We start from the raw sequence: 20,758 nt of genomic DNA, 5'->3' as shown, positions 1-20,758 counted from the left end.
ACAAAAACTGTAAATATTGCTGCTTTAAAATATTTGCCGAATCTGAGGAATTTGTTTTGCAGAAGGCACCATGCCCACAACGTTTTTCTTCAGTGGTGAGGACATTTTTTACTTTCCCAAGGGGCAAACAAAGACCAATGCCACCTTCATCACTCGCAAGATTTGCCAAAGAGTTCTGTTACGAGGGGATCCTAACAAAAAATACTCGTGCGGCACAGCAAGTATGATGAAACACCTAAGGACCCTTCATCCAAACAATCTTGCATGAGAAGAGTGCAAACAGATGAGAAACACTCCTGTTCTGTATCTGTAAAAAGAATCACAAATAAATGTATATTATTAACTTTTAAATTTATACTATTCCATTACTGTACAAACACATTTTATATAAAAACTGCCTAAGAAACTATAGCCCTGAACCACAAGTGTGACGATCGTTAAAACACTACATGCATAGTGCATACTACTTTGAAGCAGTTCATGCCCTAAAGCCTACCTCACTAAAAGACTAAATGCTAACTGACTAAATGATTACAGTACTATAAGGAGACACACTGGGTGAGTGACAGGGTGTTTGCTAGAAGAGTTTGAATACTAACTAGGGAATTGAAGATGTGAAACACAACTGTGTAGGTGATTAGAGGACTGCATCCATACTGCATAGGCATTTAAAGCAGTCCATGTGCTAAGGCCTTGCTCACTGCATCACTACTTGGGTACTGACTGAATGATTAGAGTAAAGCAAGGAGAGTGCCTATCTGAATTTATAAGTGCTAGGCTTTTCGCACACGGAATGTATTAGTACTTGGTACTGAATGGGTCACTAGAGGAGTGCAAAGGCAGTGACAAGTGCTGGACTGTATGGATACTGACTAGGAAATTGAAAGTGTGAAAGACAAGTGTCTAGGTGGTTAGAAGACTGCATGCATAGTGCATAGGGGTTTGAAGCAGTCCATGTGCTAAGGCCTGGCTCAGTATATGAATACTTAGGCACTGACTGAATGAATAGAGTACTGCAAAGTTAGTATCTTGCTGAATTTATAAGTGTTTGGGTTTTAGCACAGTGAATGGATTAGTACATGGTGCTGAATGGGTCACTAGAGGACTGCAAAGGGAGTGACAGGGTATTTCCTGGAAGTGTATGGATACTGACTAGGGAATTGAAGGTGTGAAAGACAATTGTGTACGTGGTTAGAGGACTGCATGCATAGTGGATAAGGGTTTAAAGCAGTCCATATACTAAGGCCTGGGTGACTGGATGAGTACTTGGGTACTGACTGAATGATTAGAGTACAGAAAGGAGAGTGCCTGGGTGAATTTATTAGGGTTTGGCGAAGTGAATGGATTAGTACATGATGCTGAATGGGTCACTAGAGGAGTGCAACGGCAGTGACAGAGTGTTTGCTGGAAGTGAACGGATACTGACTGGGGAATTGTAGGTGTGAAAGACAAGTGTGTAGATGGTTAGAGGACTGCATGCATAGTGGATAGGGGTTTGAAGAAGTCCATGTGCTAAGACCTGGCTCAGTGCATGAATACTTAGGCAGTGACTGGATCATTAGAGTACTGGAAAGAGAGTGTCTTGGTGAATTTATAAGTGTTTGGGTTTTAGCAAAGTGAATGGATTAGTACATGCTGTTGAATGGGTCTCTAGAGGACTGCAAAGGAAGTGACAGGATGTTTCCTGGAAGTGTATGGATACTGACTAGGGAATTTAAGGTGTAAAAGACAAGTGTATGGTATGTTAGAACACTACATGCATACTGCATAGACATTTGAAGCAATCTATTTGGTACTTAGAAACTGACTAAATAATCAGAATACTTCTAGGACAGTGCCTAGGTAAAACTTTTAAATTTTCAGTTCTTATTTTATTTATTTATTTTATTTTATTTATTTAGCAATTTGTATAGCGCCTGGTGACCCGGAGGCATCCCCGCGCTGTTAATATTGAGTCCTGCTGAGGCGGAGAGAGGAGGGGGGTTTATTTAGGGAACAGAAGGGTTTTAAGTTTTTTCCTGAATGTCAGGTGGTTGGGTTCCAGTCTGAGGGAGCGTGGGAGAGAATTCCAACCAGTGGACGCTTTAACAGAGAAGCGTCGGCCTCCAGTGCGTGCTCTTTTGAATTTAGGGATGTTGGCCAGGTGCTCGTTCTCCGACCGTAGGGCCCTTGGTGCAATGTAGGGGGTGACCAGACCCCTAAGGATCGCAGGTCCCGATCCGTTGATTAGTTTGTGGGCCGTGCACATGGCCTTAAACTCCACCCTTTGGCGGACTGGCAGCCAGTGTAGCGCCTTGATGGCGGGTTTAGCGGATACTCTAGGAGGTACGCTCATAATTAGGCGGGCTGCAGCGTTCTGGGTTCTTTGCAGTCTCGCTAAGGTGGCTTCCGGCGCACCTAGGTAGACCAAGTTGCTGTAATCTAGCCGTGACAATACGAGGCCCTGTACTATTAGTTTCCTGGACACGGGTGGTAGGAGGGGGAGAATTTTGCGAACAGTTCTCAGAAGCCCAAGACAGATTCCGGCGGTTTTAGCCGCTTGGGTCTTCATTGAAAGAGCGGGTTCTAGCCAGACTCCGAGGGTCTTGATTTCGTGTTTCGGGGAGGGGATTTCCCCGAACACGTCTGGCCAGATTGCCGGGGGGATGGTCGCCCATTGTTTGCCCATGAGCATCACCTCGGTTTTGGAACCATTGAGTTTTAATGACGATTCACACATCCACCCGTGAATTTCGGTGAGACAGTTTGGTAATTTGTCTGGGTGGTCGTCAAGTTGGGAGAGGGAGATGACCAATTGTGTGTCGTCAGCGTAACTCACGATTTTTATCCCGTATGGTGTTACCACATCTTCCAAGGGGGCCATGTACACATTAAAAAGTGTGGGGCTCAGGGAGGAGCCCTGAGGAACCCCGCTGGTGAGTGGGAGTGTGGCCGAGTGGAATTCGCCATCCCAAACCTGGAACGTGCGTTCAGTGAGAAAGGACTCTATCCATTTGAGTGCCATCCCGGTGAGCCCTGCTGCGGCCAGTCGGTGAAGCAGGACACGGTGATTGACCGTGTCAAAGGCGGCACTCAGATCCAGGAGGATTACTGCCACTGATCCCCCTGCGTCTAGAATGCGCCTTGCTTCCTCGATGACGGCAAGCAGGGCGGTGTCTGTGCCGTGTCCTGGACGGAACCCGGTTTGGGATTGCCGCAGGATGTTATTAGTCTCGAGAAATCTGGAGAGTTGACTATTCACCAGTTTCTCGGTGATCTTGCTAATCCCCGGAAGGAGTGAGATGGGCCGGTAGTTTGCCATATCAGTAGGGTCGAGCTGAGGTTTTTTAAGGAGTGCCTTCACCACTGCCTTTTTCCAGCTGTGGGGGACTGATCCTTGAGCAAGTGAGCAGTTGATAAGCTCCGTGAATGTAGGGGTGATAGCGGGGGCCACGTTTTTGAGGAATCTCAGAGGTGCAGGGTCTAGAGGAGATCCACTTTTTATTTTATTCAATGTCGTTTCCACCTCGTTGGGTGTTATCGGCTTGAATGTCTCGAGTTGGGAACGTAATCCCGTCTCATAGGGGGGCTGGATAGTGTTTCTGCGGGACGGGGAGCTGGGGGGAGGGAGGGACGTGAGAATGCGGGCAATTTTGTTGTTGAAGTATGAGGCTAGGTCATTACTTCTATCTACCTGAGGGGTGGTGGGCGAGGAAGCGATGGGAACTTTCAGAAGCTCCTTCACAATGAGATAAGATTCCCTAGAGGAATTGGAAGATTCCTTTATCCGGGTGTCATAGTGAGAGGCTTTGGAGAGTTTGATTGCGGTTTTATAGGTTTTGACTGAGGAGTGGTATGCCTCTTTGCTGGCGTTGTGCCAGTCTTTTCTCCAAAGCCGTTCAGCTCTTTTACAGTTTTTGCGGAGCTGGCGGAGTTCTGGGGTGTACCACGGAGCGGAGCCGACGTTGTTGGTCTTATCTTCGCGCATTCTGAGTGGGAGCACAGAATCAAGGGAGGTCGTGATCCAATTTCTGAAGTTTCTATCGGCGTTGTCCGGGATATTGTCGAGAGTCGGGGTGGTAGATGTCAGGGTGTTGGCCCATTCTTCAATAGGTAGTTTGGACCAAGTCCTGCCTTTAGTGAAGGAGGGAGGTTTCTGAGGTTTCTTGAGGGGTCCTGGGAGTTGGAATAGGACCAAGAAGTGGTCCGTCCAGGGAAGGGGAATGGAGTCTATTTCTTGCATCGCGGGGGTGCTAGTGAACACTGGGTCCAGCAGGTGGCCTTTGATGTGGGTGGCTCCTGAGTTAATGAGACGGAGGTCCGAGACCGCAAGTTCGGAGATCAGGTCGGCTACTCCAGAATCTGCAGTGTCTTCAAAGTGGATGTTCAGGTCTCCCACTAAGATGAAGTTCGTGGCGGAGTGGGCCTGTGTTGCTACCATGTCTAGGAGGGCATTTGAAAAAGGGCCGGGGTGGCCTGGGGGACGGTAGATTAGAATCCCTGAAAGGGAGTTCATAGGGTCAAGTTTAATTGAGAATTGAAGACTTTCCGAGTCTGGGATTAGTGCATCGCTGGCGTTGCAGGTGAAGGAGTCACGGTAAATAATGGCGATGCCTCCCCCTCTGCCAAGTGGTCGAGGGAGGGATTGGATGAGGAATCCCTGAGGTGTGGCTGACACTGTGTCCGAGTCAGAGTGTGGGGTGAGCCACGTTTCCGTTAGGAAGAGAATGTCAATCTCACGGTCTTCTATAAGGTGGTGGATTTGTGTCGCATGTTTAGGGAGAGAGCGACAGTTCAGTGAGGCAAGTTTGAGGGTGGCATGCTTCAGTACTCGTGTCGGGATTTGAAGCTGGGCTGGCTGGCAGTTCGTGCAGCTGATAAAGGGTCCATCCATATCATGGATATATCTGCATGAGGGGGCGGTGGAAGGTCTGAGGCTTAAAAGGTCACGGCGGGAATATGTGGTTTTGGCGGAGGCTCTGGCAGCCAGGGGGTCTGGCCCTAGGCCCGGTCGTGCGCGGACGGGCGCAGACGGGCTTGCCTTTGGCGCGCCTTCGGCGCGCTGACGGCGCGCCCGCTGCGCCCGTCCGCTGCGCGTCCGGTAGTTGCACATCTTAAATGTGTAGAAAAGGGCGGGTGGGCGTCGCCTTAAAGTGGGCGTGGCCTCTCTCCCTCGCCGAGAATGGCGGCCGAGAAGTTTGTAAGGTGCTTTGGCGTTGCAGCGAAGGGGTCGCTGTTTAGGTGATTCTGAGCCCGCTCCAGAAAGGTAAACGGGTGAGTGAGTTTTTTTAAAAAATACAGAGTATTTCGGCGAGTTTGTGGCACATATAACAATTTAAAAATGAGTGGTTCGTCTCCCGGCTTCCGCCTCAGGAGCTTTCAGGTTCTAATATTTGTCGCGCTGAAGGCAGCGCTTAAATACCGTGGGCGGCGGGTGGGCGTCGCCTTAAAGTGGGCGTGGCCTCTCTCCCTCGCCGAGAATGGCGGCCGAGAAGTTTGTAAGGTGCTTTGGCGTTGCAGCGAAGGGGTCGCTGTTTAGGTGATTCTGAGCCCGCTCCAGAAGGTAAACGGGTGAGTGAGTTTTTTTTAAAAAATACAGAGTATTTCGGCGAGTTTGTGGCACATATAACAATTTAAAAATGAGTGGTTCGTCTCCCGGCTTCCGCCTCAGGAGCTTTCAGGTTCTAATATTTGTCGCGCTGAAGGCAGCGTTTAAATACCGTGGGCGGCGGGTGGGCGTCGCCTTAAAGTGGGCGTGGCCTCTCTCCCTCGCCGAGAATGGCGGCCGAGAAGTTTGTAAGGTGCTTTGGCGTTGCAGCGAAGGGGTCGCTGTTTAGGTGATTCTGAGCCCGCTCCAGAAAGGTAAACGGGTGAGTGAGTTTTTTTTTAAAAATACAGAGTATTTCGGCGAGTTTGTGGCACATATAACAATTTAAAAATGAGTGGTTCGTCTCCCGGCTTCCGCCTCAGGAGCTTTCAGGTTCTAATATTTGTCGCGCTGAAGGCAGCGCTTAAATACCGTGGGCGGCGGGTGGGCGTCGCCTTAAAGTGGGCGTGGCCTCTCTCCCTCGCCGAGAATGGCGGCCGAGAAGTTTGTAAGGTGCTTTGGCGTTGCAGCGAAGGGGTCGCTGTTTAGGTGATTCTGAGCCCGCTCCAGAAGGTAAACGGGTGAGTGAGTTTTTTTTAAAAAATACAGAGTATTTCGGCGAGTTTGTGGCACATATAACAATTTAAAAATGAGTGGTTCGTCTCCCGGCTTCCGCCTCAGGAGCTTTCAGGTTCTAATATTTGTCGCGCTGAAGGCAGCGTTTAAATACCGTGGGCGGCGGGTGGGCGTCGCCTTAAAGTGGGCGTGGCCTCTCTCCCTCGCCGAGAATGGCGGCCGAGAAGTTTGTAAGGTGCTTTGGCGTTGCAGCGAAGGGGTCGCTGTTTAGGTGATTCTGAGCCCGCTCCAGAAAGGTAAACGGGTGAGTGAGTTTTTTTAAAAAATACAGAGTATTTCGGCGAGTTTGTGGCACATATAACAATTTAAAAATGAGTGGTTCGTCTCCCGGCTTCCGCCTCAGGAGCTTTCAGGTTCTAATATTTGTCGCACTGAAGGCAGCGCTTAAATACCGTGGGCGGCGGGTGGGCGTCGCCTTAAAGTGGGCGTGGCCTCTCTCCCTCGCCGAGAATGGCGGCCGAGAAGTTTGTAAGGTGCTTTGGCGTTGCAGCGAAGGGGTCGCTGTTTAGGTGATTCTGAGCCCGCTCCAGAAGGTAAACGGGTGAGTGAGTTTTTTTTAAAAAATACAGAGTATTTCGGCGAGTTTGTGGCACATATAACAATTTAAAAATGAGTGGTTCGTCTCCCGGCTTCCGCCTCAGGAGCTTTCAGGTTCTAATATTTGTCGCGCTGAAGGCAGCGTTTAAATACCGTGGGCGGCGGGTGGGCGTCGCCTTAAAGTGGGCGTGGCCTCTCTCCCTCGCCGAGAATGGCGGCCGAGAAGTTTGTAAGGTGCTTTGGCGTTGCAGCGAAGGGGTCGCTGTTTAGGTGATTCTGAGCCCGCTCCAGAAAGGAAAACGGGTGAGTGAGTTTTTTTAAAAAATACAGAGTATTTCGGCGAGTTTGTGGCACATATAACAATTTAAAAATGAGTGGTTCGTCTCCCGGCTTCCGCCTCAGGAGCTTTCAGGTTCTAATATTTGTCGCGCTGAAGGCAGCGCTTAAATACCGTGGGCGGCGGGTGGGCGTCGCCTTAAAGTGGGCGTGGCCTCTCTCCCTCGCCGAGAATGGCGGCCGAGAAGTTTGTAAGGTGCTTTGGCGTTGCAGCGAAGGGGTCGCTGTTTAGGTGATTCTGAGCCCGCTCCAGAAAGGTAAACGGGTGAGTGAGTTTTTTTTAAAAAATACAGAGTATTTCGGCGAGTTTGTGGCACATATAACAATTTAAAAATGAGTGGTTCGTCTCCCGGCTTCCGCCTCAGGAGCTTTCAGGTTCTAATATTTGTCGCGCTGAAGGCAGCGTTTAAATACCGTGGGCGGCGGGTGGGCGTCGCCTTAAAGTGGGCGTGGCCTCTCTCCCTCGCCGAGAATGGCGGCCGAGAAGTTTGTAAGGTGCTTTGGCGTTGCAGCGAAGGGGTCGCTGTTTAGGTGATTCTGAGCCCGCTCCAGAAAGGTAAACGGGTGAGTGAGTTTTTTTAAAAAATACAGAGTATTTCGGCGAGTTTGTGGCACATATAACAATTTAAAAATGAGTGGTTCGTCTCCCGGCTTCCGCCTCAGGAGCTTTCAGGTTCTAATATTTGTCGCGCTGAAGGCAGCGCTTAAATACCGTGGGCGGCGGGTGGGCGTCGCCTTAAAGTGGGCGTGGCCTCTCTCCCTCGCCGAGAATGGCGGCCGAGAAGTTTGTAAGGTGCTTTGGCGTTGCAGCGAAGGGGTCGCTGTTTAGGTGATTCTGAGCCCGCTCCAGAAGGTAAACGGGTGAGTGAGTTTTTTTTAAAAAATACAGAGTATTTCGGCGAGTTTGTGGCACATATAACAATTTAAAAATGAGTGGTTCGTCTCCCGGCTTCCGCCTCAGGAGCTTTCAGGTTCTAATGTTCTGCCACAGTGAACAGAATAGTACATGGTACTGCACCTTAGTGTCAAACCTTGACTCATTTTATCAATGCATAAGCAAAGACTAGCTTCTAATGCTACTAAAACTTGACAACATGAGAGGTTTTAAATTAATTATCTGTCAGCAAATACAAGATGTTACCAAATGCTTCTCTCACAGTGGTTCCCAAATGCACACAGACTCACAGTGTGATTCTAGACAACAACCACTATACCTAGGAGTTTACCAAAAATCATTCACTACTGTGAAAGTGGTAAGGGAACTACACACAATCTTCATATTTCAGGACTGCACTTTTATGTCAAAGCCCAACTCATATAATCAAAGCATAAGCAAAGACTGGCTTCTAATGCTACTAAAACTTCACAACATGACCGGCTTTAAATCAGGTATCTGTCAGCAAATACCCTTTGTTACCAAATGTTTCTCTCACAATCCTTACCCAAATGCACACAGACTCACAGTGTGATTTTAGACAAGCAACACTATCCTAGCAGTTTAACAAAAGTCATTCACTAGTCTGGAAGAGTTAATGGTACTGCTCACAATCTACATATTTAAGTACACCAGATCAGTGTCAAAGCATGACTCATTTAATCAACGCATAAGCAAAGACTGGATTCACAACATGACAGGTTTTAAAACAGGTATCTGTCAGCAAATACATGATGTTACCAAATGCTTCTCTCACAGTGATCCCAAATGCACACTAACTCACACTGTGATTCTAGACAAGCACCACTATCCCTATGAGTTTACCAAAACTCATTCACTACAGTGCAAGTGGTAAGGGAACTCCACACAATTTACATATTTCACGACTGCAATTTACTGCCAATGCCTGACTCATTTAATGAAAGCATAAGCCATAACTGTCTTCTAATGCTACTAAAACTTGACAACATGAACGGTTTAAAAACAGTTATCTGTCAGCAAATACACGATGTTACCAAAAGCTTCTCTCACAGTGGTTCCCAAATGCAAACAGACTCACTGTGTGATTCTAGACAAACAACACTATCCCTTGCCCTATACCAAAACACATTTCTTCATCTAGAAGTAGTACTACATTTTACTATAGAAACATAACATAACTCATTTCACAAATTCATAAACAATGACTGGTTTCTAATTCTACCAAAATATAAAAACAGCACAGTTATCTGTCTACAAACTCATGAAAAACACAAATGCTTATCACAGAATGGTTTCTACATGCACACAAATTGTAGAGAAAAAAAGTACTCCCTACACTGTAGCAGGAGAAATACATTAGTCTGATTAAAATCAAAATAGTCTACATACATCCCCTCACAATTAAATAACTCATCTTTCAAGTTCTTTTGTAGATTAAGAAGTATATCAATCACTCACCATATTTTCTTTTACAGAATCTCTGCACTGTGCACCTCTCAGCAAAAACAAAGAATGGAAAAGTTTCCCTTTCATTTTCCACACATATACATGTAAAGATCAAATCACAATCCTTCACACATAAACTCAAAAGCAAGTACACATTTCTATTGGTTAAACATTTCAACCCTTTCCAACTGAAATACATTTCAACCCTTCCCCCAATCTGCCTTCTGCCTGTTACCATAGAAACAGGTCATGGAACACTGCACTGAGCTCACAGGTCACAAGTTCAGCACACAATGTTCCTAAACAAGACAGGAAGTGTGCTTGACTTTTCAACATATCAGCTTATCATATATAATGTTCCTTACAATCTGTTTTTGTTAACCAATAAGAATCATACCTTTAAAAAACAGAAATATACACCCTACCTTTCAGTGTAGAAAGTAGTCATACAACCAATGATTTCTTGTCTTTTTTCAAAAAACATTGCCGTGGATCCGCGCACCCAACGCGTTAGGATGCGCACACCATGCGCGCCTTTCGCCGTTTAAAAAAAAAAAAGAAAAAAGGGGGGGACCCCCTAAGCACCTCTAGAGGGTCAGAGTATTTCCACTCTGCCCCCTTTATATGTTTTACACACTTATTCCCCTTGCTTCTTCAGCCTCGCTTCTACCGAGGCAGAAAATGGCCACCAACAGTTCCTGGTTTCGAATGTAGAGAGACACTCGACAGCCAATTAGCATTCAGCGCGCGATCGGGAGGGTGCGCGCTCGGTTCGAGGAGGGTGCGCTTATGGTGCGGGTACGGTCCGCGGACCCTCCGCAGCCATAGATATCACTAACTTTTTTACCCTTATTTTCTCAGGAACTATTGAACGGATTCACACCATATATGCAAAAGGCACGAGTCCGAACTGAGGACTACCTCTTTGCCAAATCTGGTTTCATTCCGTTCAGCGGTTCGGGCTGTAGCTGCGACAACAGATCCTATGGGAAATTGCATGGGGAAAACGCTTTTTGGGATACCCCTTTTTTCTCGGCCCCCGCTTGACGGATCACCGCAAAACTTTCAGGGTACAAGCGGAGCGGAGCTGGCCAAAAGTTTGGAAAATTTCGCGAGGATTCATCAACCGGCGCCAACTTTATTCCATATAGAATGTTGCGGATTTCCTATGGAAAATAGGTCCTAACTATAACTATCTACTGGCGACCGCCAGTAGATAATAGATATATAGATATATATATTCACTGAAAAAACCATAGGTTTCAGGCAAGGTATAATTAGAAATTAGCATTTAAAAAAACCTTAGAAATTCACTGAAAAAAACATAGGTTTTAGGGAAAGTTATAGTTAGTTGGACATATCACTCATACAAAATCATAGAAATTCCCCCGTTATAGTTAGTTCAGCTAACTATAACTCGCGTCCCCGCAATGCACTGCTGATGACGTCACATATTACATCACTCATGACATGGTCAGTGACATCACTGATGACATCACTGATGACATTTCAAATCCTGAGGGTCCCTGGGGTCCAACCAGTCCACCAGGTACCTCCAGTAAGCGCCACAGAGCTGCATTGCAGAGAGGTGTAAAAAGGGGCGAGGCCTCTGAACACCTCTCTGCAATGCAACTCCCTGGCGCATACTGGAGGTACCTGGTGGGCTAGTTGCCCCCCAGCGACCCTCAGTATTCAAGGGGAATTAATTCCCCAACTTTAAACGCGCCAGGGGGCATGTTTGCTGAGTGTTGCAGGGAGGAGGCGGGGCCTAGCCGCGATGCCGGCTTTTAAAAAAAAAATTTAAGAAGGGGCTGTGTGACCCCACTTCTCTTGGCTCTTTTTGTGCCCTGCGGACCCCATCCCCCAGGGCCTGGTCCCCTTTTTTTTTTTTTAAATAAAAAAGTAAATGGGAGGGGGACCGCGTTGTTTTTTTTATAGAAGGGGGAGCTGCATGGCCCCCCTCCTAAGACCTCGATTGGCCCCGGGGACCCCATACCCCGGGCCCGCTTTTGTTTAATATTTTTATTTTTGGTGGAGGGCTCCTAGGCCACTTCTGGCCCCGGGGACCTCATCCCCCGGGGCCTGGCCATCCTTTTTTATTTTTTATGAGGGGGGCCGCGTGGCCCCCCTCATCAGGCCAAATATGGCCCCGGGGACCCCATCCCTCGGGCCTGGCCTCTCATTTTTTTTAAATATAAAAGATTCTCAGGGGAGGGGGCCGCGTGGCCCCCCTCCCGGGCCACTCCTAGCCCCGGGGACCCCATCCCTTGGGGCTGGCCTTCTCCTTTGGGGACTGTGGGGGGATCCCAAATGTCCCCACGGTCCCTGCCGGCTCCCCGCGTCCTGCGGGAGCCGGCATTGCTTTTCCACATGGGGAGCTGCTAACATGCAGCTTCCCATGTGGAAAAGCAATATGCTTTGCTTCATTGAAGCAAGAGCAGGTTTCCCTGCTCTCGCTTCAATGAAACAAAGCAGTTTGCAATGACAGGGCGGGAGCCGCGCGGCTCACGCCCTGTCATTGCAAACAGCCGTGTCCCGGGGGTGGGCACCCCGGGACACTGCAGGAGCCATCCCTGGGGGGGGGCAGTCCCCAGGGCCACCACAGGCTCCAGGAGGGGGGCCACACAGCCCCCCTCCAAATCTGTACAAAGCCCCGTTGGGAGGTGATGGTCCCTGGGGTGTGGGGGTCCTTAACGGACCCCCAAATTTACATATTAGTGCCCTGGGGAGGTGGCAGTCCCTGGGGCATGTGGGGGGGCTCAAGTCCCCCCCACACAGGAGTATTTTTTTTTTTTAAAAGCCCCGATGTTGGTGGTCCCCGGGGCAGCAGGTGGCCGTGTGCTCCCGCTAATTAATTAATGAAAGCCCCGGGAGATTGCAGTACCCGGGGCAGTGTAGGGGAGATTGGGGCCCCCCAAACATTTTTTAACTTCTCCCGGGACCTGGCCCACCCTGGGGCTTAATTAAACGAAGCGCGGGAGGCCACGTTTTTTTTTTTCTTTTTTTTTTTGGCTGAAGTTTGCGCTGGGTGTGCAAATCTCGCCTTTTTTTTTTTTAACACATGCTTTTTTTGGCCCTGGGGTCCTTGTGGGACCCCCTGAGCAGGCCTGGGGGTCAGGGTGTTTCTACCCTACCCCCTTTTCTTGATTTTCGCGTTTCTTTTTCTGTTTGCTTGTGCCTCGTTCTACCGAGGCACAAGATGGCTGCCAACACTTCCTGGTTTGGAGTGTTGACAGCCAATTAGCATGAAGCTCGTGATCGGGAGGGTGCGCGGATTGTTCACGGCCATAGATATCACTATCTTTATTTCTTAATTTCTCATAAACTACTGAACGGATTTACACCATTTTTAAAAAGGTCGCTTTCTGAGCCAAGCAGTACCTTTTGCCAAATTTGGTGAAATTTCGTTCAGCAGTTTTTGCTATAACCATGTCTAAAGTTTCCTATGGGAAATTGATTTTTTGACCTCTATTTTTTGAATTTCTCAGGAACTACTGGACGGATTTACACCATTTAAAAAAAGGGCGCTTTCTGAACCAAGGGCTACCTTTTTGCCAAATTTGGTGTAATTCCGTTTAGAAGTTCGGGCTGTAGCAATGTCTAAAATTTCCTATGGGAAATAACATGGGGAAAACGTGTTTTAGGACCCCCCCTTTTTTCTCGGCCCCCACTTTACGAATCACCACCAAACTGTCAGGATAGGAGCTGACCAGAGTGCCCCACCAGTTTTGAAAATTTCGAAAGAAGATTCGTCATCCGGCGCCAAAGTTATTGGGAAAAGAATGTTACAAATTTCCTATGGAAACTAGGTCCTAACTATTACTACCTACTGGCGACCGCCAGAAGGTAATATATATATATATAGAGAGAGAGATACGGATTTAAGACTAAAATCTTTATTCCTACTTTTTTGTCTGACCTGTCCCAGGTTTCGCTCCTCAAAATCTGGTCACCCTACAACTAAGTGAACTCCCTGAGGCCACAGGGCACTCAAACGTTCCTTATTTTATGACACTAACATGCTGTCTACTAGTACTGGCTGATGAACTTTAGATGAATTTTATGTTTTGAAATTGAAAGTTTGTTCCAGATGTGTTTTTGTAAGTGCGTCCTTCGGGAAAACCATCAAGAGAATATCTTGGCTTAAGATTTTTAGCCTCAGCAACAACTCAACGGTTCGGTAGATAAGACCATAATACTTATTGTGACATTCTGTAGAACATTCTGGAGAACAATGTTAGGTATTACATAATAGGGTGACAAGACGACCCGGATTTGCTCGGACAGTCCAGTTTTTTCAAAGACTGTCCCGATATCCTGTCACTAAAACAAAGAAATGTCCCGGTTTTGAGAGAGGGTCAGGTGAACGCGCACATTAATCAGCGTGGTGCGGCTCACGTAGTGTTTGAAATGGAAAAATATAAGTGCAGGTACTCTGTACCAGAGTACCTGCTTGTTTCTGAGAAGTGCCAGTACTCTCCAATTAAAAGTATAGCATTTCTCCCTCTCAAAATAAAAAAAGGTGCCAGTACTCCGTACCGGATAGTACCGGCCCATTTAAAGCACTGGGCTCACGTTTCCTCCGACTCTCCCTTAACACCGGGAACAGAAGTATAGCAGTTTAAAGAGCTCTCTGTTCACAAAACTAAAGAAGTTCAGTTGTCTAAAAAGTTGCCTTCTGTGCTGCCTCACCTCATTCATGCAGCACAGCAGAATTTACTAAGAGGTGAATAGGTGGCACATCACCCCAAGCCAGGATCATTAGCAACCTGCACCTGGATCTCATCACAAGAGGGATTTTTTTTGTGTGTATTCCTCTGACCATAAGCCGGCCCCGGCCAAAACATAGTCTAATTTCTATAGCTGTGTCCCGGTTTTTCATTCTGAAAATCTGGTCACCCTATTACATAATGGAGTCATTACAAAAATTCTATTTACAATTAATTGCAGCGAAAGTGCAATGCAAAAAAACTATGTAAAATCTTTTCCCAGGCTTCCTATGTAAGCCCCGAGCGTGTGTTCCAATGTAGAAGGTATGCTCGGCCAATTATTCTTGAACTCGAAAACATGTCTGAAGGAGGTGGCTTAACGGCTGGAGCGGCTGACTTTGAAGATGGGGAACTCGGCGCGAGTCTGGCGAGAGGCTCAGACATACTGTGATTCTGGGCAAATTACTGAATCTCCCCGTGCCTAGAAATGAACGTTCGGCAGTGGTGCTCGTGTAAAGCGCTCTGATACTCTCCAGTCGAGTTTGCGCTATATAAAACTGCAAAAAAACAGGACGAAGAACCATGATGCATCAGAGATTTTGCAATTACTTTTGCGCTACTAGGTGGCGCAGGGTGAAGAGACTGAAAACTTAGTGATGTGCTATGTTACCCTAAATCAATTAGAAACAACATAAACAACTTTAAAAAAAATTTTTTTTTTGCATATTTATATAGCACAAACTCGACTTGAAGGTATTGGAGCGCTTTACATGAGCACCATATTTACATTACACATTCAGTCATGGGGAGATTAAGTGATTTGCCCAGAATCACAGGATGTGGACGCGACCTCGAGGCTCGAACCCTGGTTTCCAGCACCAAAGTCGGCAGTATAGCCGACGGACCACATCCTCATCCTCTTTGTGACAAACAAGCCAAAAACACAATAGATATTGGTATACGATGAACTGATGGAACTTTGAAAAGCGACCAGACCTTGTACACATGGGCCTAAAACGACGAAGCACAAAAAACATCATTCATGTTCAAATCTGTTGCAAATACACAGCCATTGTTTACACTGCCCTCGCGGGAATGTGCCAGAGACCCTCATACTGACGTCTGTCACGCCCCCTTTGAGGAACGACCTCTGCTTGCTGATGGGAAGCAGGAATCACCGACAGCACTTCTGTAACACTATCCCTTCCCCTTGATCACAACGGCTGACTATGAAACTCCAGCCACCTTCAAACGAAAGGAATAAAAAATTAGCTAGCATTCGCGCCAAGAATTTTCAATTCTATTAAGGACACGGAGGCGAAGATTATGCTTACTCTTTCATTTACTGCAAACAACAGCAGCCAATAAGATCCATTATAACAACATAACACAACATTCCCAGAATGCTTAGTGTGAAAAGAAACAGTAACCATAGAGACTAGCTCTATATAACAGTCCTCAAACCGGAACACCTCCTCTTTCTTTGCCCAACGAGCAGAGTCCAAGTCTATTAGTATCAGTCCAAGAAACAACGGAAAAGCATCCAAACCACTCCAGGATGCTGGAACCACAGGAACCGTAGAACTGGAAATTGAAGATCGTCGAACCAACTCCTTCGAGGATCCCACCATGATCTAATCTCCTTTCTGATCAGTGCCTAAAACAGAAATGTCATACTCGTGATAATTGTCATCGACTGCTAAATCAGGGTGGGCAACATGACATTATGGATTATAACAGTTAGTCTGTTTTACCTGGGCGGGATAATCTTCGCCTCCGTGTCCTTAATAGAATTGAAAATTCTTGGCGCGAATGCTAGCTAATTTTTTATTCTATTACAGGACCGAAGGCTTCAGATTATGCTAGATTAACGCTTATGTAACACCACAGAGGCTACATAACCCACAGGTTTATAATAAAATTGCTTGAAAGTAGAATGGGACGATCAGTCGGCAGCTTTCATGATATCGTGCATACTGGTACCAAGCATGAATGATTTGGAGGCCATAGCACCTTTAACTGAATGTGCTTCAAACAAATTAATGTCAATGCCTGCTTCTGACATAACAAATCTCAGCCATCTGGCAATAGTAAAGGAAGTAACAGGTTTAAACAGTTTCTGTAAAGCAATAAGTAACCTGGAACAACCAGCAGGGCGAAATGATCGTGTATAATCCTCATATGCCTTAAGAAATCTGACTACACAAAGATTCTCATTCAAAGGAAACGCATTGTAATCAATAGATCTGGAAAAAGGTTTGGTACGAGCAGTGATAACAAAGGACACTCCTTCAGGGGAAAAAATCCTACCCTCTAAATCAAGCACTCTAACATCCGACACCCTGTGGCAGGAGGATAAACATGACAACATGGCTAGCTTAGCTGACAATTGCTTACGAGACAATAATTCATTATTAGGCCATGCATCAAACAGATTCAAAACTTTTGAAACATTCCACAAGGAAGTATACTTAGCCTTAGGTGGATTGGAGACACGAATTCCTTTCAAAAGCTTGCACACCACCGGATGCATGCCCACCGGCCTGCCATCCAGTTGCGAGTGACCTGCTGAAATGGCTGAACGAAAGTTTTTCACTGATCTATAAGATAAACCTTCAGCGGCCTTTTGAGAGAGAAAATTCAATATGTGAGAGATATCTGCTTCCACGGGATCCAGGTGTTTCTCCAAGCACCAACCCAACCAAGCCTTCCAGGCAGACCCATATCTCTTTCTGATTGAAGGGGCCCAAGCTTGTTGAATAAAACCGGAAGCTTGCTCTGAAATTCCTGGCAATGACCACTGTTACCGGAAAGCCTCCATGCCATCAGGGATAGCTGCCCCGCCAGGTCTAACGGGTGGAGCTCTCCCTGAGGGCCCTGGAGCATCAGCGGAAAGCACGGGAGGCAAAGCGGGCAATCGCATGCCATCTCCAGGAGAACTGGGAACCACGGCTGCGATTTCCAAATCGGAGTAATCAGCACAATCTCCGCTTCTTGCCGAGAAACCTGATTCGCCACTCTGGGTATCAGGACAAATGGGGGAAAGGCGTAGTGAAGATTCAGAGATCAATCCTGAGTGAAAGCATCCGTTGCCTTCGCTAAGGGGTCCGGCCTCCAGCTGAAGAACGCCTCCAACTGAAAGTTCAGTCTGGAGGCAAAAAGATCTGTGTTGAACGGACCCCACAGAGATTGGATCTGGTGAAACAGGGGTGGGTGAACCTTCCAATCGCTGTAGTCCTTCAACTGGCGTGAGTGCCAATCCGCTACCGCATTGTCTCGCCCCGGAAGGTATTCCGCAATCACCGATATCTGATGCGCTAGGCAATAACGCCAAAAGTCCTTGGCGATCCCCGCCAACATCGGGGATCTGGTACCCCCCAGTTTGTTTATAAAGCGTACAGCTGATATGTTGTCCATTCGTAAAAGAATACAGCATGAAACCTTCCTGGGGGAGAGAGTGCGAATCGCAAATGAGCCCGCCAGGAGCTCAAGACAATTGATATGAAGTTCCAACTCCTGGAGAGACCACCTGCCCCACGTAGTCACCTCTCCATAGCAGGCTCCCCAGCCCGACCTGATGGCATCCGACTTTATGATCAGCTCGGGTGAGATCCGAAGATCGCTTGACCAGTCCATGCATCCACGTGGGTCAACCACCAGTGAATTTCCATTCAGGCTTCCTCCGTGAGCGGAACTAGGTCCGAATAAGAGAGACCCTTCTGGAGGTGTCTGATTTTCAGACGCTGTAGGGCTCGATAATGTAAAGGCCCCGGGAATATCGCCTGTATGGACGAGGCCAGTAGGCCCACCAAACGGGCTATCGCCCTCAGGGACATCACCTGCGTGTCCAGAGTCTTTCTCAGTTCCCTCTTCAGGTCCCTGAGTTTCTGCTTGGGTAGAAGTAACTGTGCTGACTGCGTATTGACCACAAATCCCAAGAACTCCAGGGATTGCGTCGGAGTGAGCACCGATTTCTCCTTGTTCGCCACAAAACCAATACTCTCCAGGAAAGACATCATTATCTGAAGATGAAGGGATGCTAGATGCGCCGAGGGAGCCATAATTAGGATATCGTCGAGGTAGATTATGAGATGAATACCCTGTTCCCGAAGGTGCGCAACTACCAGCTTCAGGAGTTTGGTGAAGCACCACGGAGCCTAGGAAAGACCAAAAGGCAGTACCAAGTATTCCAGGCACTTGCCGCGCCACAAAAATTGCAGAAATCTGCGGTGGGGAGGAAAAATGGGCACTGTAAGGTATGCGTCCTTGAGGTCGAGGCGGACTAGCCAGTCCGCCTGCCTCAAGAGATCCGCCAGGAGATGGATACCCTCCATCTTGAAGTGACGGTACAGAACAAAGCAATTGAACCCCTTCAGGTTGAGAACCAGCCGAAAACCTCCACCCCTCTTTTGCACCAGGAAGACGGTGCTGCAGAAGCCCACCGGACCGCCGTCCTCGCAATAGGCCACTGCATGCTTCTGCAGCAACTCGTCTAATTCTTGATCTAAAAAATGCACGTCTTGTTGGGAAAAATATAGAGGAGGGGGAGGAGCCCCTTGAAAAGGAGTTTGATAAAAGTCTTTTGTGAAAGCCCTGCACTGTTTGAAGAACCCAAGCGTCCTGAGTAATGGCCTGCCAATTGTGAAGGAAATGGCGAATCCAACCCCCCAGAGGATAAACAGGCAAAGGCATTGGGCTTACCTGACGTAATCTGAGGACGGGAGTTTCCTCTCTGGCCACCTCAGTGGAAACCACCATGGTTGGAGCGTCTCGTGAGATAGAAGGTTCCGCCTCTGGTGGAGTCTTGAAAGTCTCCGCGGCCTCGGCCGTAGCCACCTCTCGCGGGACCCTAGTGGTACTGGCGGCCTGGCGAGCGGTCCCTGCCTCGCCCAGCCGTTCCAAAAAGGCCAGTAGTGAATACTCTTTTGATATTCGATTGGGCCTTGTCTAAACTAGTGAAAGTCCCTACGTATTTGGAGACGTCTTTAACAAAACGGTCCCCGAACAGCAAGCCGCCTGCCAAGGGACCCGGTTCAGCCCCAGCCAACACCGTCAAGTCAGTGTCCATGCGCACTAGGAGAGATTTCCTGCGCTCGGCTGAAATGGCGAAATTTGCAATGCCTAAAAAGCAAATAGTGCGTTGGGTCCAACCTGCGAGGATGTCTGGGTAAATCAATGCCCCAGACTCTTTGGCCACCAGAGCCATCTCCAAGATCTTAGACAACAGGCCGATGGTGTCTAGTAACTTATCTTGGCACCCGCGCCAAGCGCGATCGATGCCTTTCTTAGGATCCTTCTGGAACTTTTTCAAGAAAGCCAACATATTAGGGTCGATATCTGGGGTGTCAGCGACTTTGTCCGGAACATCCGGACGGGGGCATTCAGATCTTGGGCGGTTTCTGACATCTCTGTCGAAACTACGACGCAAGTTTTGATGGATGTAGTTCACCACCTCCGGAGGAGGGGCCCAATCAGAAGACCTGGGGTGTACTATATCTTGTGGATTGAAGTCAAAGGGGGTAGAAGGCTGATAGACTGGGGGAGATTGAGGGCGTACAACCGACTTTTTGGCTTTTTTCCTTTTGGGGGACATAGTGTGACTGGTTGAGTCCGTATCTGTATCAGTGGCCACCTTGGGCGCAGCGGGCAGAGGGTTGGGAGACCCCGAATGTGGGTGATCTCTGGCCGACAAGGGGGGGTAATGGGGTGATGGTTTGGGCATGCGGCCAATTGGAAGCTTTGGAATACCTAGATTTACCCCCAGAGGAAGTAGAAGCATGCGCGGTATCTTGCTGCAATAAGCCATGGCGCTTCGCAAAGGTTTCTAGCTGTGCTATAATAGGCTTCAGTGCCGCAGCCAAAGCTTTATTTACGGTCTTAGGGACCGCCAATTCCAACGCCTTAGTGACGGAATCCTGGACAGATGCATCTAAAGCCTGCACAAGGTTGTCTTCGAGGAGGGGGGCATGCTCCTCCTCATAGTACCCATATTCGTCCTCCTCAAAGTAGGCCCAGTCTTCCATGTCCACCGAGGAGAATATGGCAAGTCAAGACCAAAAGTTAAGAATCCCAAGGGGATTAGTCAAGGGGGAGCAACCCTGGTGCAAAGTTACTTTTAAAGTATGAAAAAACTGTGCTCCTCAGCATAGCTGTAATCCAAAAAGCCCCAGGCCATCAAGAGCCTCAAATCAGTCTACCAGCCTGCACACAGCTGAGGTCCTGCCACTTTCTACAGCCTGGGAAAGGCATCTACTGAAGGGTACCTCTGAAGAACAACCTGTAGCTCCGACGTGCGATTGGTATGAGCGTGCGGAGCAAGGAGGAAACAAATTAGGCGTCGCGTAGCCCAAAAGAAGCCCAAGAGGAGCCCAATTGGGCTACGCGACTCGAGGCTCAAAAATTATGCGGGCTTGAATCAGGGAAAGCACCGTCCGCTGCCGGTAACGTGGCGAAGCTGACCGGGAAGAGGAGAGACGGCGATCGGAAGGTGAGGAGCGTCTTAAAAACCGAACCGCCACCTTCCGATCGGCCGCATAGGCGGGCGGCAGCGTAGCGCGCTGCAGAGCAATTAAACGAGCGCGCCGGGTAACACAACAAAGGCAAATAACAAAG

Source organism: Triturus cristatus, chromosome 2_2 (genome assembly GCF_964204655.1).
Source record: "Triturus cristatus chromosome 2_2, aTriCri1.1, whole genome shotgun sequence".
In the NCBI taxonomy this organism is placed as follows: domain Eukaryota; kingdom Metazoa; phylum Chordata; class Amphibia; order Caudata; family Salamandridae; genus Triturus; species Triturus cristatus.
This window is presented reverse-complemented; position numbering follows the sequence as displayed.